The sequence below is a fragment of the Suricata suricatta genome, chromosome 10 (assembly GCF_006229205.1).
Source record: "Suricata suricatta isolate VVHF042 chromosome 10, meerkat_22Aug2017_6uvM2_HiC, whole genome shotgun sequence".
Classification (NCBI taxonomy): Eukaryota; Metazoa; Chordata; class Mammalia; order Carnivora; family Herpestidae; genus Suricata; species Suricata suricatta.
This window is the reverse complement of record NC_043709.1, coordinates 127,230,395-127,248,259: the sequence shown is the minus strand read 5'-3', so window position 1 is coordinate 127,248,259 and position 17,865 is coordinate 127,230,395. Positions and strand designations below refer to the sequence as shown.

General features: G+C 50.8%; 1 long non-coding RNA gene across 1 annotated transcript in view; it reads right to left on the bottom strand.

Moving 5' to 3' along the window:
- Window positions 1-13,034, bottom strand: part of LOC115304582 — a 23,264-nt gene extending 10,230 nt beyond the window's left edge. Inside the window, exon 1 of the long non-coding RNA XR_003914513.1 lies at window positions 12,849-13,034. This is a non-coding gene — a long non-coding RNA (uncharacterized LOC115304582). The remainder of the gene's footprint in view (window positions 1-12,848) is intronic.
- Between the last annotated feature and the right edge of the window lie 4,831 nt (window positions 13,035-17,865).

Sequence of the window (17,865 nt, the reverse complement as noted above, 5' to 3'; positions counted from 1 at the left end):
GTGTCAGGCCTCCCCCCAGGGCCCCCCCAACTCCAGGCAGAGCAGCGCTGACCTCCTGCCAGACAGCATAGGAGCCAAAAGGAAAAGACTGTCCAAGACCTTGACCCAGCCAACCTCACAACGGAAACGCCCTCTCTTCTCTTGGACACAAGGATGAACAGAGTCCCCTGCCTGCCGCGGCGTGTCCAGTCTCCCAGAGGGAGAGGAGGCAGGAAAGAACGGATAGAGAAGGGAAAATACACGAAGTGTCACTTTTTTTCTCCAACTGGTGTAGAAAGGGGGTGTTTGGAACCAATAAACGACGAGTGGAGAGGGAGGCAATGCTAATGGATGTCGTCCTGCTTCGAGGCTGGCACCCGAGCCAGGAAAGGAACGGCTGAGACCAAAGCCAAGGCAGGGATCCCCGCAGGGGACACAGTTGGTATGTCCATGAGGGTGGAGAAGCCAGGTGGGGGGTGGGGTGGAGGGTCAGATCCAGACCAGCCTGGGCAGCTGAGCTGAACTGAGCCGACCTGGGGCCCGGCAGGGGCGAGGCCACCAGCCCAGAACAAACAGCAGGATCCAGGACGGGGCTGGGCTTCCCTCAGCAGCCAGCCAGTGACCCTTCCCGCAAGAGCCAGGAGAGCGCCTGGGGAGGGAGGGCGGGGAGGATTGGTGGGGGGAGGTGAGGGGGGACCAACTATACAAGACACTGGAATTCGCCCTCCAGGCAGACTTTCCTGCTTAGGGAAAGCCACCCTAGGCCCCTGGGGTGAGCAGGGCTCATATGTGACTCCTTGCTCTCTGCGAGGCCGCACAGTCACCAGAACGGGATGTCGTCCACTGAGAAGCTGACTCGGGCCGGTGCGAGAAAATGTGCGGACAGGGCCACCGCCGTGCTGCGGACGGCGGGATTTCCTTCTGCAAAATGAAATAAGCCAGGCACGGAAGGGCGAGGGCCACGTGGTGCCGCGCACAGGAGGAATCCAAAACACTCCGACCCAGAAGCAGACATGGAATGGTGGGTGCCCAGGGCGGAGGGGAGGGGAACGAGCATGTAATGGTCGGAGGTAGAACGCATCAGGATGGACAAGTCCTGGAGACCCACGAGCCGGCAGAGAACTGATAGCGAACGACAATGTGCTGGGTACTTAAAATTTTGCTATGAGGGTAGAGATCCTATGTTAAGTGTTTTTTTTTTTTCCACAAAAAATGGGGGGAAAAGAGGGTAGTAGAGAACTTCTGGAGATACAGCCATATTTACAGCATTGATCATGCCAACAGTTTCCCAGGAATATACTTATCTCCAACTCAGCAAGTGCTAGGCATTAAAAATATTTACATGTGGGGGCACCTGGGTGCCTCAGTCTGTCTGACTCTTGGTTTCAGCTCAGGTCATGATCTCAGGTTCGTGGGTTCAAGCCCTGCATCGAGGTCTAGGCTGACGGCGTGGAGCCTGCTTGGGATTCTCTCTCTGCCCCTCCCCTTCTCTCCTCTCTCTCTCAAAATATACATTTTAAAAAATGTTTCCATTTCTATGTCTGACATTTTGTGTGTGCACCATACCTCAAGAAAGTGATTTGTTAAGAACTATGTATACACTTCAGGGAAGAGCTCCCAGACCTGCAGACCAGGCACTCCTGTCAGAGCAATGCTCCTTTTCTCTGCCTGGGTGTAGAGGATGCTTTTCAGGAACCGTCGTCCATTCTTCTGGTTTGAACGTGGGGTGTTCTGTCGTTGTCATGTTCTGGGAGTGGTTTCTTCTTACAGGTGCCCACCTCGGATCTGAGGAGGGGCTGCGGAAGCCACCAGGCTGTCCGAGACTGAAGGGTTTGGAAGGGGCCGGTGTGGCCCACTGAGTCCTGGAGGAGGTCTCTGGAAAGACCACGCCCCCACGCGGGAGGGGCGGGCATTCCCATCCTCTGTCCCCCTGGAACAGGCCCATCCGGGAGTGAGGAAACAAGGAGCAAGGAGAGGGCTGGAGGCTGCTGGTCCCTCGAGGCTGAAGCTGGGCTCAGCCTGCAAGGCGGGGACTGGTTCAAGTGTAAGTCGGCTCCCACCTCATGGAGCCTCACAGGCAAGGAGTCAACACAGGGCAGGCCTGCGCGCTGTGGGCCACGTTCATTTCTTCAGCGGATACCTCTTCCACGCCTACCCTGTGCCCGTCACCACCCTGGTGTTATTCTCTCTGTCCTACCCTCCTAAAAATAGAGTCTGGACAAATCGACAACCTGACCTGAGCTGTCACACTGGGGAAGGGGGCCAGGGAAGAGTCTGTGCCCGCCTTGGGCGCAAGGTGCCAAAACTAGGGGAGGTAGCCTCACGGAAAGGGGAGGGAGCCACGAGGGATGGTGGCTAAGATTCCCCCTCTGGGTGCTGGCAAAGGCCCAGGGGCAGGGTGAGCAACAGCCAGCCTGAGTTGCTGGGACACACTGGCCCCCTCGGAAAGTCCCGGAAATGCTCAGGAGGAGACCCTAGGAAAGCAAGAAGAAAACGCAGCCATATGGCAGGGTAGATACGAGCATATATAGGAGACCTCACCCAGGGCTGATGTTTGGGGCATATAAGAAAAGAGCAGTCTGCTTCAGAAGGAGTATGAATGAACGGCAGTACACACACACACACACACACACACACACACACACACACACTCTCGTTATGCCCTGACAAAGTTCACAAAATCTAAAACCTCCTACCAGGACCAATCACAGAGATGTCTGCAGCTCCTGAATCCCGTAAAAACGGGAAGCATAGGAGCGATGCAGACTTTTTTTTTAAATGTTTTATTTATTTTGATACAGAGAGAGACAGAGCATGAGAGGGGGAGGGGCAGAGAGAGAGAAGGAGACACAGAACCGGAAGCAGGCTCCAGGCTCTGAGCTAGCTGTCAGCACAGAGCCCGATGCAGGGCTCAAACCCACGAACGTGAGATCTGACCTGAGCCGAAGTCGGAGGCTTAACTGACTGAGCCACCCAGGTGCCCCTGCGATGCAGATTCTAATGTGCACGGGGCCCCCGTGCAGCCGGTCACCTCCACCGAGGAAGTTGGTCTGGGAAAGACCCCGTGAAGAGAAGGAAGTGACAGCACCATACGGATGCAGCCAGATGGCTGGCCCTCGGGGGCGACCCAGCAGCCGCACTGGTTTGTTCCCGCAACATGTTCCCCTATTTTCTGGAGTGGGAGTCGTATGGCCACCACCTCCAACATGCAGGCGCGGCCTGGCTACATTTTTCTATAACATCCTTTCTGTCTCCGTAGCAGAAATTAATCTAGTCACTTGCAGGCAACCCACATCCATTCATGGACTTCCCAGTCATTCTGAGTCAGTCGGACGGGGCTTTCCTTCCCTGGTGTCCCTCCAGAGGGGAGGTTCCATTGGCCAAGAGAGATCGGGAGGGGAGGGATGGGGCGGGGCCACCTGCTCTCCTGCGGCTTTGCAGAGATGTCACATGCTCTAGCAGAGGAGGTGACTTCTCTCCACAAGGCTTGCTGCCTCCTTGAGCTTTTCTAGAAAATCAAGGCACAAGTCCTTTCTTGCCTGAGAACCTTCCAAACCTATCTTAAGTTTTGTTTTATCCTACATGCTGAAGTTTTTGTAATTGTCATGAAATACACATAACATCAAAAATACCATCTTAACCATTTTTTTTTGTAATTTCACTTTTGTTTAATGTTTGTTTATTTTTGAGAGAGAGAGAGAGAGCAAGTGGAGAAGGGGCAGTGAGAGAGGGAGACACAGAATCCGAAGCAGGCTCCAGGCTCTGAGCTGTCAGCGCAGAGCCCGACACAGGGCTGGAACTCACAAACTGCGAGATCATGACCTGAGCTGAAGTCAGACACTTAACCGTCTGAGCCCCCCAGGGGCCTCTTAACCACTTTTAAACGTACAGCTCAGTGGCACGAGGAACAGTCACATGGTTGTGAAAGCATCACCGCCATCCACCTCCAGAACTCTTTTCATCTTGCAAAAATGAAGCTCCGCACCCATGAAACAGTTCTCCATTCTCCCTCTCCCCAGGGGCCCTGGCCATTCTCCTCTCCACATTGTGTGATTTCATTTTTCTTGGTTTCCCCACATAAGTGGAATCATGTGCTATTTGTCTTTCTGTGACCGGCTTATTGCCCGTAGCGTAAGGTCCTCAGAATTCACCCATGTTGGGGCGCCTGGGTGGCTCAGTCGGTTAAGCCTCCGGCTTCGGCTCAGGTCAGATCTCACATTCGTGGGTTCGAGGCTCTGTGCTGACAGCTAGCTCAGAGCCTGGAGCCTGCTTCAGATTCTGTGTCTCCTTCTCTCTCTGACCCTCCCCCTCTCATGCTCTGTCTCTCTCTGTATCAAAAATAAATAAAATATTTTTTAAAAAGTTTAAAAAAAAAGAATTCACCCATGTTTTGGCAGGTGTCAGAATTTCCTTCCTTTTTAAGGCTCAGTAATATTCTGTTGTATAGAAAGACCATGCTTTGTTCACCCATTCATCTGTTGAGGGACCTCCTTTTGGCTACAGTAAATCAGGCTGCTGTGAACACAGGCACACAAACATCTCTTCTAGTCCCTGCTTGCGATTCTTTGGGGCACACACCCGGAAGTGCAGTTGCTGGGTTATATAGTAGGTCGGTGTATAATTCATTGCTTTCTGTATGCGCCGTCCCATGTTTCCGATCCCACCAATAGTGCACAAGATTTCCAGGATGTCCATTTCTCACCAGCTCTGGACGGTAGCCATCCTAATGGGTACGCGGTGGTGTCTCACTGTGGTATTATCTTGAATTCTTCATTTTTTAAAAGTTTATTTATTTTTGAGAGACAGAGATAGAGACAGAGCACAATCAGGAGAGAGGCAGAGAGAGAGGGCTCCAGGCTCTGAAATGAGAGATCATGACCTGAGCCGAAGTTGGACGTTTAACTGACTGAGCCACCCACGTGCCCCTTGAATTTTTAAAAATACTTCCAATCCCCTCAAGAGTCCACCAGGGAAAGCCACGGTGTCCACAGCAGAGTCACACTCTCTTCTCCGGCATCGAGACTTAATTTTTGTCTCTTTCTGGGAAATTCACTCTGGCATCATCAGGCTCCATGTCGGCTCTCGGTAATTCCGCAGAGCAGCCTGAGGCTGGGCAGCACCCAGAATGATGGGACAAGAGCGTTGATCTCCTGGCCCCTCACGTGGCCGGGGGTGGAGGTGGACAGTCACCCTGGGTTGGCGGCAGCGGTATTGCCAACGCAAATACAGTATTACCGTTGTCTGTGAAGGCCGCGGGATGCGGAGGGCTGGAGAGCTCTGTCTTATGGTCTGTTTGTTGTTCTGTGGGCTCGGCCTCCTAGCATGCAATGTTAGACTTTTGGGACTGCCAAATCCTTTCCTTGTAAAAGAAAATCTCCATCCTTGCAGATGAAGTGAGCCTGGGCTAAAGCCCAGTCATGAACTATAACGATGAGTTTAAATGTTATCTGAAACTCCACCGATTGGTTGGCTCTGGGTTATTCTGAGAGGTCCCTTTCGGACAAAAGGCACTAGACTCCGTCAGGTGCTCTGGGTCAGTAAGGGCAGCCCTCGCTGACTGGCTCACCGGGGAAGGTGTCATTGCCCTCCCAGGAGCCTGACAAGGTGTACCTTTTGATGGTGGCTCCGCCTTCCCAAGCCCAGAGGCTGCTTCCATCCAGCACGGATTTCGCACAGCAGCCAAACTGTGCTGGCTGGTTTCCCAGAAGAAGAGAAAAAGAGAGAAGCTCTCTGGGTGCCATCAGGGGAACAGAAAAGAGAAATGAGTCTCCTCACAGCAGGGGAGCATTTAGCAAGAAGGGAACTGTTTTTAGGAAGCTCCGTCCTCATTCGCTCCCCCTGCTCCACAGTGCGTGCTATTTGAGGTCAGTTGCTTATGCCTTCTGTGTTCCAGTTTCGTCCGCTGCAGAATGGGCGCCAATCATACAACAGCATGTGTTGTGGAAATGGATGAATAATCAGGGCCTTCCGCGGAGGATGAATGCCCTAAAATGCGAAGTCAGGAGTGGGGATGAATACTTATCCCTGGGAAGTGCGAGAGACGTGCTCAAGTGCACGTCAAGTTCAGTGTTGGCTATGAAAATGGGCTGGAAGGAAGGGTCTGTCCTTGAAGGGGAAGCCTCTCATGAAAAAAAGGCAGACCGAGCATAGTAAGTTCTGTAATTCATAAAAAGCCTCTCTCCCTCATGCAAAATTCCCTGGGACGCGGGTTAGGAAGAAAATTAAGCCTTAGGTTGCTGTCGGCTGGCTCACAATCCTAAAATGGCGTGTCTGGAACTGTCTTCACACATTTTCTGGTTTAATGGTCTTCACAGGTGTGGGAAGAAGGGTTCTTTTATTTTTAAGTTTTTATTTATTTTGGGGAGAGCGCAAGAGGGGAAGGGGCAGAGAGAGGGGGATGGAGGACCCAAAGCAGGCTCTGCACCGACGGCAGTGAGCCCAACATCAGGCTTGAACTCACGAACTGTGAGATCATGACCTGAACCCAAGTTAGATGCTTGACTGACTGAGCCCCCCAGGCGCCCCAGAACAAAAGGGCTCTACTGGCTTAAAACAAACCAACAAATTTGGGATAGAACCCAATATGCCAGGAGTAAGAGCACAACTGTTAGGCTAGCAGCGAGGTTGGGGCCATCCCTGGCCCCACGGTCCTCTGAACACCACCCCCTGAAACCCCTCCGCAGCCTGAAGTCCCCTCCTTGAGCCCCCGGAGCTCCTCACGACACAGTGTGAAAACAAATATTCTCTCCTCAACCCCTTTTGCACCTGGCTTCAACTTTTGGAAACTTGTGTTTGTCTCTGCATTGTCCAGTTTTACAAGAAGCCTGCTAATTCGGCTCAGCTAGAACCCCATCCTTCACATCCAGCCCCCCTCAGTATCAGCTGAGGTGCTGCGTCCTCCGGCACGCCCCCGGTGATGGTTGATCACGCTGGCCTGCCTGCAGCAAGAGTCCAGTTAGGTCCGTTCACCACTGATGTCTCTTCTTAGTCATTTTCCACCCCCCACACCCTGCTCCTTGGCTATACACCCCCACTTGTGCACGCTGTACTCAGAATTGAGCCTGGCCCTGTACTGAGGTCTCTCTACCCCTTTGTAGTTGTCCCGAGTGAAATGTTTCTTCCGGGGCTCCTGGGGGGCTCAGTCGGTTAAGCATCCGACTTCGGCTCAGGTCATGATCTCACGGTTTGTGGGTTCGAGCTCTGCATCGGGCTCTGTGCTGACCGCTGAGAGCCTGGAGCCTGCTTCAGATTCTGTGTCTCCCTCTCTCTCTGACCCTCCCCTGCTCACGCTGTCTCTCTCTCTCAAAAATAAATAAAAAGATTAAAAAAAGAAAAAGAAAGAAATGTGTTCTTCCTGCTTTAACAACTGTCCAGCTCTGACTATTCTTGAACAATCTCAATTAACTTACCTCTCCTGTTTGATAGATGAGTAGATAAGTCTACAGAGGTTAGGTTCCTAGAACTTGGATATCTTTATTTTTTTAATTTTTTAAAAATATTTATTTTGAGGGAGGGAGAGAGTGTGAGCAGCGGAGGGGCAGAAAGAGAAGGAGACACAGAATCTGAAACAGGCTGCAGGCTCTGAGCTGTCAGCACAGAGCCTGAGGTGGGATGCGAACTCACGAATGGTGAGATCATGACCTGAGCCAAAGTCAGACGCTTAACCGACTGAGCCACCCAGGCGCTCCAAGAACCTGGATGTCTTGATTCCAGACCCAGTTCATGTCCCTCTATGTCACGCTGAGAATGGTGGAAGCCATTGATAATGGCGCAATGGCAATGGCGGTGAGTCATAGCAGGTGGCAGAGAGGAGAGAGACCAAATGCAAAAGAAGGATGTGAGCAACATGTTTGCAATGACGGCAACAACAACAATCAAGAGGGCGTATCTGATCGAAGGAGGCCCAAAGCGGCATCTTCATATATAAAAGACAATGCAAAAAAAGAAAAAAAAAACAGAGACCCTTTCCCATGACTTGCGGGGAGGGGAGATGATGCTGTTTGTATCCGTCCCTTGGGCAAGACCATATCTCTTATATGACAAAGGGGCACAAATAACAGACATTGCCAAATTACTGAAATAAGCATTTTTGCAAAACACCGTTTCTTAAGTCACTGATAATCTAGTCTCAAAGTTACAACATTTGAGTCTCTCTCTGGAGTTTTTGATAATCAATCTGTGAACTGTCCGGAATGGTCAAACAATGTAGCAAAATTGTAGTGATTCTTGATTTACCTGTTTGCCCTCTGTCCAGCCCATCATCTGCCCACTAAGCCAAATTCTCTGAGTTGTTATCAATGCAGAGGAAGTCTTTAAAATACCTGCAAAACTACTCATTCTGCAAAGCCATATGCACATGTGAGTGTAAGACAAGTGGGTATTTTAATCACTGTGGAGTCCACCGAACCACAGAGATAGGTGATTTCTAAGTCTAACCCAAGGTCACACCCTTTCTTTGTAAAAACACCTGGGAGAAGAACAATGTCTCTGGACAGACCATCAGATATGATCATATCCTTGATCCAATAAGTTGGCTTCTAGGAATTCATCCTAGAGAAATATCAGAGATGTGCAGAGAGAATATGCAAAAAGGTGTTCATGGTGGTATTACTTACAATGTTAAAAATTAGGAACAATTTAAATATAGGTCAAGACAGATCGGTTAAATAAATTACGGTAAAATTACAGGATAAAGTTACAGCATGATGTTACTTAAGTCATTTGTAGAAGGAAATTGTGCCACAGAAGTATTTATAATTTATTAAAGAAAAAAGTAAGTGGTAAAACACCAGACTGTATTACTCCAACTTTATGTTCTATGTTACAGAATACACATATTTTTTAGTTTTTCAAATTCTTTTTTTTTAGTTTATTTTATTTATTCTGAGAGAAAGAAACAGCATGAATGAGGTGGGGTGGATCAGAGAGAGAGAGAGAGAGAGAGAGACAGGGAGAGAATCCCAAGCAGGCTGTCCCTATCAGCACAGAACCCAATAAGGGGGTGGGGGGGGCGGTTTAATCTCACAAACCTGAGCCGAAATCAAGAGTCAGATGTTTGACCGACTGCGCCAGGCACCTGGGACGTTTGTTCATGCCTCTGAATTCTGCCCATGTTCCCAGCTTAGTCAATTCGGTTTATCCAAATAAATAAACATGACCTGAGCCAAATCAGATGCTTAACCACCTGACCACTCAGGTGCCCCTAGAATATAGGCACTTAGGACAAAGGGGTAACCTAGACACCCACTGGGACTTCTCTACTTCTCAGGATGCACTCATAATTGGTTTGGTGCCTCCTCGTGAACTCCATGGATGGTGAGTGTTCAAAGCCTTCCCAGAGAGCCCCGCGGTTTCCAGGTAGGAGGTGAGGGAGGAGACACATGTTTTCGTGGCTACATCATGTTGACCCAGATGTGAAACTCAGCCCTGTCTTTAGTTTATGTACAGGTGCGATCCCACGCAGACACTCCCACACGGAGATCTGCACACAGAAGCAGGAAGCATGTGAGTGGGCGGAGGGAGGGAGGAAGAAGGAGGGACGGGAGGGGAGAGGTGTTTGTTTTGCCGTGTAAACCCTTTAAACTGGACCTTAGATTTTTTCTTTTTTAAAGAGAGCACGAGCTGGGGAGGAGCAGAGGAAGGGAGAGAATCTTAAGCAGGCTCCGCGCTCAGTGCAGAGCCTGATGTGGGGCTCGATCCCACAACCCTGGGATCACGACCTGAGCCGAAATCAAGAGTCAGATGTTTGACCGACTCCGCCAGGCACCTGGGACGTTTGTTCACTACATGCCTCTGAATTCTGCCCATGTTCCCAGCTTAGTCAATTCAGTTTATCCAAATAAATAAACATGCAAGTTTAAAAATGGAAGGGTCTTGGGGCGCCTGGGTGACTCAGTCATTTAGGCATTCAACTTCGGCTCAGGTCATGATCTTGCGGTCCGTGGGTTTGAGCTCCGCATCGGGCTCTGTGCTGACAGCTCAGAGCCTGGAGCCTGTTAGAGATTCTGTGTCTCCCTCTTCCTCTGCCCCTCCCCTGCTCACTCTCTGTCTCTTTCAAAAATGAATAAACATTTAAAAATAGAGGATCGTGATGAGAAATCAGGACAACAATGATTTGACACGTGTAAATCCAGGCATGACACAGTGCCCCAGGTGCAGTGGGGTGCTACTGAACTGACCTTCCTGGATTAATTACAGCTGACCTGCCAACAGTAAGGGGGTTCTGGGCACCGGGCCATTGCGCAGTCAAAAATCCATCTACTACTTTTGATTCCCTTCAAAACTTCGCTTCTAACAGCCCACTGGTGACCGGAAGACTCCCCAGTACCATAAATGGTGGATGAACGTATTTCGTATGCTGTAAGGATTGTCTACTGTATTCTCACAGTAAAGTAAGCTGGAGGAGAGAAAACGGTATTGAGAACATCATAAGGAAGAGAAAGTACATTCCCAGGGCTGTGCTGCAAAAACCCACACTCAAGTGGACCCACACAGTTCACACTCACATCACTCAAGGGTCAACTACATACTTGATGCTTTGCACGTTTGACCAACAGTCGGGTTGGGGAGTCCATTCAGCCCGGCGGACAGACCTCCCACCACCTAGTTCCAGTATCACATCCTGACGTTAAGAATGGAAGAGATTACACCCAAAAATGGAAATAAAAGCCTGGTCCAAGCAAACTATCGAAAGCGACGGCCACTGACCTACTGTTATGAACGAAGAGAACAACGGTTCTTCTTTATAACATAGAAGGTGAGTCTTCAAGGACCACATATCCAGCGAGGGAACAAAATCAGAGGCTCAGATAGGGGACCACAAGCCTGTTGTCTGTTCCTAACAAATGTGTCAGCATTTTCTTTTTCTTTTCTTTTTTTAAAGGTTATTGGGGCGCCTGAGTGGCTCAGTCGGTTAAGCCACGGACTTTGGCTCAGGCAGGATCTCACGGTTTGTGAGTTGGAGCCCCACGTCGGAATCCGTGCTGACAGCTCAGAGCCTGAAGCCTACTTGGGATTCTGTGTCTCCCTCTTTCTCTGCCCCTCCCCCCATTCATGCTCTGTGTCTCAAAAATAAATTAAAAATGGTAAAAAAACAAAACAAAGTTTATGGGCCCAGCATGCTTCTGCTGTGCTACTCCAAAACAAAGTTAATAAAAAAAAAATAAAAGGTTATTTACTTATTTTGAAAGACAGAAAGAGTGTGTGTGAGCAGAGGAGGGACAGAGGGAGAATGAGAAAGAGAGAATCCCAAGCAGACTCTGCAATGTCAGCCTGACTCAAGGCTCGAACTCACAAACCATGAGAGAATGACCTGAGCTGAAATCAATAGTCCGATGCTTATCGACTGAGCCACCCAGGCACGCTCGGCATTTTCTTACCTAAATACCAACCTCTCTGTGAAGAGGCAAAGAGCATGGAAGGCAGCCCCTTTCTGCACATGGCCTGTGATTATCCATTCGGGCTGCCACACAACACCCCCAGACTGGGTGGGTTCAACGACAGAGACACATTTCTCACGATCTGGAAGCTGGAATTGGAGCCCAGGGGGGCAGCAGGGCCAGGTTCTCAGGGAGAGTTTCCTGCCCCTCCCCCCTCACCGTGCAGATGGCCACCTTCTCATGGCATTGCACACAGCGCAGACCACGGGCTGGTCTCTCTTCTTGTAAGGACACTAATTCCACCGTGTCTCATCTACACCTAGTATCTCCTGGGCGCCTGGGTGCCTCGGTCAGTTAAGCATCCGACTTCGGCTCAGGTGATGACCTCACCGTTCATGAGTTCAAGCCACACGTCATGCTCTGTGCTGACAGCTCAGAGCCTGGAGCCTGCTTCAGACTCTGTGTCTCCTTCTCTCTCTGCCCCTCCCCTGCTCAGGCACGCGTTTTCTCTCTCTCTCTCTCTCTCTCTCTCAAAAAATAAACATTAAAAGAAATTTAAACCCATCTCCCAAAGTCTCCAAATACCACCCCACGTTGGGGGTAGGGCTTCAACATATCAACTTTGAGGGGACACAGCCCCACCCCCAGCCCTCCCTCATTTGGAGGACAACCATACATACAATGTTATAGCCACAGTTGGTGATCATAGACCCCTTCGCTCAAAGAAAGCAGATGTGTCCTGCCTTGTCTCTCTGACTAGATGTGGTCTTCGGATTTGATTTACTAACTCTTACTTTGCCCACTAAATTGTCCTTTACCTCTCCTTCCTGTCATCCGCAGCTGATCAATATGACCGGTGAGACAAAATTCAAAAGAAGCCCCACCATCTTTAAAATAATTTAGAAACAAATCCATCGTGAGCAGCACAGTTTTGCTTGGTGAGGGCGCCCCCACGTGTCTCCATACGGAACTACCTGTAGAAAAATCTACCTTAGAAAAACTCGCCTTTGGAAAATCCTCCTCACTTTGAGTCAATAATCCAGAATAACTTTCTGTCTTCACTTACACCGAGCCCCCGCCCCAGCTGAAGCAGGAAGGTGGCAGGTACAGAGACGATTAGAGCACGGATCTTTCCCTCAGGAAGCTCACGGTGTGGTAGAAAACCAGACACACAGAAAGAAACTCAAAAGGAGAGGTACAACATGACCAATTTCTTAAATGGCCACAGAGACAGTGCTGGGGAGGCCGGAAGAAGGAAAAATTCATTCCAGCAGGGGGTGTCTGGAAGGCTTCAGGGCCTTGATACCCTGATGACTGGGTGTGATTTAGGGCCAGTCATCCATTCGTTGGCTCATGGAATATTTTACACGGTGGTAAGATAAAGCCCCTACAGCAGAAACGTGCAAAACCCGTGGAAAGAATAGCAAGGAGTTTATGTTACTGGCGTGTGGACTTGTGAGGGGTAATGATGGGAGTTAAGACCAAACCAACCTGGGCTTCTCTGGGTGATGAGGTGGGAGCCAGCGATGGCTTTTGAGCAGAGAAGAAGTGCTCAGTTATTCTTTGACTTATCCAGTGGTCTCAGTCAGCAAATCGTAGCGTGCCGATCTGCGCCGGGCACGAGGTGTGCGGTGCACACAGGTGATGCCAGCACACATGGGCTCTGCTCTCACAGGGCTCCTGAAAGACAGGGGACAAGGAGTAGTCACTCAAGAAACCCCTGATTCAAGATCATGATAAGGCAGATAAAGAACAGGAGCTTATTAGAGAATACTGAGGGGCTGGGGACTTAACCGAAGCTGGATACCCAAGGAGTCCTCTTTGGGACAATGACATTAGAACTGAGACATGAAGGATGCTCAGGTGTAGGCCAGGCGAAGATTCAGGAAGTGAACCTTCCAGACTCACGTAAAGGCCCCGAGGAAGTAAGGAGTCTGCTGAGCTCAGGAGACTGGAACAGGCTAGTGTGAGTGGAGGGTAACAGCATAGGAGGAGGGTGGCCGAAGGTGGCAGAGGAAAATGGGTGCTAGTCTGTGCTGACCTTGTAAGTCACGGCAACGAGCCTGGATCTGAGGTGCCACGGACAGCTGAGGACGACCTGGCCACATCCGCGTTTATAAACAGCACTCTGGACAGCGCAAAGAATGCACCCGAAGGGGGTGCGGGTGTGGGCGGCTCTGGGGCGCCAGTCTGAGGCTTCTGCAGGTGCCCATGGCGGCCATGTCAAAGAGGCTGCCAGTGGGGATGGAGAGACAGGCTCCCGGGGCTGACCCGGCCCCAGGATGGATTTCGAGGGGAAGGGCAAGGGGCAGGGAGGCCGTCGCGGTCATCTTACTGGGGAGGAGTGAAGCCTGAGAGGCAGGATGGCCAGTGTGTGGTTTGGGAAAGCCTCCCCCACACTCCCGGGGCGGGGAGCCCCCAGCCTGGAGGGAAAGCAGGGTACGAAAGGCAGGGTTCAAGAAGACGTGAAAGCTCTGAGTCTGTGCAGGAACAAAGGAAGAAGTGGGACGAAATGAGGGCAGAGGATGTGTTGGGACTGGCCTCCAACCTGGGAGCAAGGATGACACCCCACGGAGGTTTCCAAGAAGGCTCGAGGGAGGAGTCCAAAGTGGTGGCTTAAAGGCTTGTGATTCTCCAACTTCTGACCCAGCTGAGATTGGGGGACAGGAGAGAAAATTCCCTTCCGAGGGGTGGGGAGACTGCAATGAAAGGACCGTGAGGCCATCACCGCGGGGAGGGTCAGGGGGTTCAGAGAAAGACAATGTAAAGGCAGCTCCAACTAAGAAACAGAAATAGGAGTGAAAGCTACCTAAAAGAATTCCCGCCTGTTTTGAAAGTGTATCACATTGTTATACAAAAACAATAGCAGCAGGCATTTTACTGAGTTTCCCAAGCTCATGCTATATCTACATGTACGTAAACACGTGACATATGTATCACTTCACATTTATATAGAGCTTGCCAGGTGCCTGGCACCAGTCCAAGCATTTTACCATATTCACTCCCGGGTGAGGTAGGTAGCATGGTCAGCACAGAGTTGCAGGCAGGGACACTGAGGCAGAGAGGTTAAGTGAAATGCTCCAGGTCCCCTAGCGAGCAGTGGTGAAGCCAGGATCTGAACCCAGGCCACGTGGCTCTGAACCCAGGCTCGTCAACACTGCTCTACACCACTTTTCATGTTGTAGGACACTCAGGACAGCGTTTGGCACGAAATGAGTTGTCCTGACTTCTCTCCTTCTCTCACACCCACACTGACGCATCAGCAAATCCTGTCCACTCTGTCTTCAAAATATGTCCGCACTCCACTGCGCACTCTCCCCAGCACCAGCACCCTGTCCACGACCATCACCTCCTGTGTGAATTAGCACCATTTCCTTCCAGCCTGTGGCCCCCCCACCTTGCTTAGAGTGAGAACGCCGAGGGCGCACTGCCACCTAAAGTCCGTACGACCTGGTCCAGCCACATCTGCCTCTGCTTCTGCCTCTACTTCCCTACAAGCCCTCCGCCCCTCCCCCAACCTCTATGCTCGCCTTCCTCACCGACACCCGCACAACTCACTCCCTCACTTCCTTCTGGGGTCTCTGCTTCAACATCATCTTGTCAAACGTTCCCTGACACCCCCCCCGACCCTCTTACAATGAAATAGCACCCCTCCCTCTGCCTTCACCCTGCTTTACCTTTCCTCGTGGCATTCATCAAAACCTGACGCCTCTACCCACTAATCTGTTTATTTCCTGCTCCCCCTGCACCGGAGTTCAAGCCCTCGAGGAGTGAGGACTTAGATTTGTTCACTGCTGTCTCCCAGGTGCCCAGATCAATACCTGGCACACAAGAGGCTCAACGAATAATTTTTGAAAGGATGAAAATATCGTTTCTGCCATTTTACCGATGAGGAAGCAGGCTCCGCGGTGACTTGCCAAAGGTCGTCAAATTAGTCATCTAGTAACTACGAAAAAATGAAAGCTGCCCCCTCCCTCCCTTCCAGCAACCACGTAGGAAATTGTCCCTCTTCCTCCAGTCAAGCAAACCCCCCTCCTCCCTGACGCCCCCACCCTAGCTCTCTGCCAGGGCTATCTGGAATATTCAAACTGTAGACCACCCCACACAGTGCGTGTGCCCTTTGGCTGGAGGTTAACCTGTTCGAGGCCAGGATGTCCACCCACCGCTATTCCCTTCCTCTTAAAGCACCGAAACACAAGGGCGCCCGGGTGGCTGAGTCGGCTGAGCGTCCAACTCCTGATTTTGCTCAACTTGTGATCTTTCCATTCATGAGTTCAAGCCCCGAGTCGGGCTCTGCCCTGACAGTACAGAGCCTGCTTGGGATCCTCTCTCTTCCTCTCTCTCTCTGCACCTCCCCTCTCTCTTTCAAAAGTAAATAAATAAACTTAAAAAAATTACTTAAACATAATGAAATGCAAGAGGTGCAGAAGACAGGAACCAGTGGGTTCCCTGCCCAGCGATGGCTCCTTGGCTTGTTCTCCGGAGGCCTCTTGTCACTTCCTGCTCGTGGGGCCTGAATGGTGACCAGGTGTAGGCTGTCATCTCCACATGGTTATCCTTCTCTAGCACCATTTAATGGATCCGACGTTGAACATTCCTCTCCCAAATGACCTTGTGTCCTGCAGAAAGGCGCTATTCATGTGCTACCAGGATCCTTTAACTTAGCAAGCTCATTCAAAACGTTGCCTCTAGGGGCGCCTGGGTGGCTCAGTCGGTTAAGCCTTCAACTTTGGCTCAGGTTAAGATCTCCTGGTTCGTGGGCTCAAGCCCTGTGTCGGGCTCTGTGCTGACAGCTAGCTCAGAGCCTAGAGCCTGTCTTCCAATTCTGCGTCTCCTTCTCCCTCTGACCCGTCCCTGCTCGTGCTGTCTCTCTCTGTCTCTCAAAAAATAAATAAAAAGCATTAAACTTAAAAAAACATTTTTTAATAAAAAAAACTTGCCTTTAGAAAGCCCCCGACGCCACGGAACATATGTGTCTCGGGCAATCCATGCCTTGCCTCCATATCCCTCACCTGACGTTACAGGGCTCGTCTGGTTTAAACATGTGAGCAAACTCAAGAATTTGTGCTAAGTGGGGATAGAAAGAACTTAATTTCACCCATGCACTCCCCCTCCCCTCCTATTTAGTTTCTAAATTAATTCTCACCCAACTTGTCTGGAGTTTTCGCCAAGAAGTTTCAGGTTTGCAAAAGGCCTTAGGATAATGACCCGGGGGTTTAAAATAAAATACAAAATAATAAAAATTGAGGCATTTGAAAAGTATCTATAACTCCTTGTGTGAAACAAGGGAAGTTTGAGAAATTTCTGGTTCGTGGGCAACTGAGCCCCCTATGGCTTTGCGGGGGTGCAGACGTGGGAGGAATTTGGCGGGGGCAGCCAGACCTGGGGAATCAGCCCGGTGACAGAGGCACCTTTCTGGAACCCAGCCCGGCTCTCAAATCGCACCTCTGAACGGTGTCATCGCATGCCTGTCAGAAGGGGCTGAAATCAACAAAAAGAAGTTCAAAAACCACTCCGTAAGCAGCAGAAAATCTGCCCTTCACGTTTCTTTCCCCGGACCCAGAGGAGTCCTAAATCTTCCTTCATTCCTACATCAAGCCTGAGACGCCAGGCTCCCTACAACTTTCTTTTATTCTGCATTATTTCTGCAGCGTTCTGCCAAGCATCTGCGGGTCTTTAAAGGAAATGTGAAAAGGTAGCAAAGACACGAGGCACAGAGAAGGAGCACATAAATCAAAGCCAGAGTTCTCTCTGCTAGTAGCCTGGAAATCAAATTGTGTCAGGGAGAAGGCCCGTGTGGAAAATAGATTAGAAGGGCGCCGAACAAGAGAGAAGAAAGACAAGCAGTCCCTCCCAAAATTAATGAGAGGCAGAGAGGCCTGGAGACACAGCCTGAGTGAAAAGACGCCTGCGCCGCTTAAGGACGGGCGGGCGAGCAGTTCAGCAACCCTCCGGCTTGGATGGCGCAGTGGTGGTCCATCCCCCCTCCCCTTGGGGGGCTGCGGGGCTCTGGGGGCAATGCAGGGGTGGGGGGAGGGGGGAGACGTGGAGGGGACGGGAGACCGGGTAAGAATTTAGATGAGCAGCACCATCCTTCAGGTGACCTCCAGCGTCCAGCCCCAACTTTGTAACTGCGGTGCTGAGTGCGAGTGCTGCCGGCGAAACCCCCCAAACCTGGTGCGGTGACACCCATCCTCACAAAGAGTTGGCAGAGACAAAGCAACAGCGGGCAGGCACAGGCCCCACGTGGGGGGCTTCTCGAAGAGCCACTATAATTACTATGGACTAACATTTAGAAGACGTGGGCGTTGGCTCTGGAACCTTCCATGTGCAGCTGCGACTTACAGGTTCTGAGTGCCTCCCCAGTTCCTTCTTTTTCTCAAAACCCTAAACTCCAGATCGCCTCCTTGATTCCAGCTCCTGGGTCAGGATACAGCCGTCTCTTCGTCTCCCAACCAACTCTCGTCCTGCCAGCAAAACCAACCCCGGGAGGAAGGCGAGAAGCATC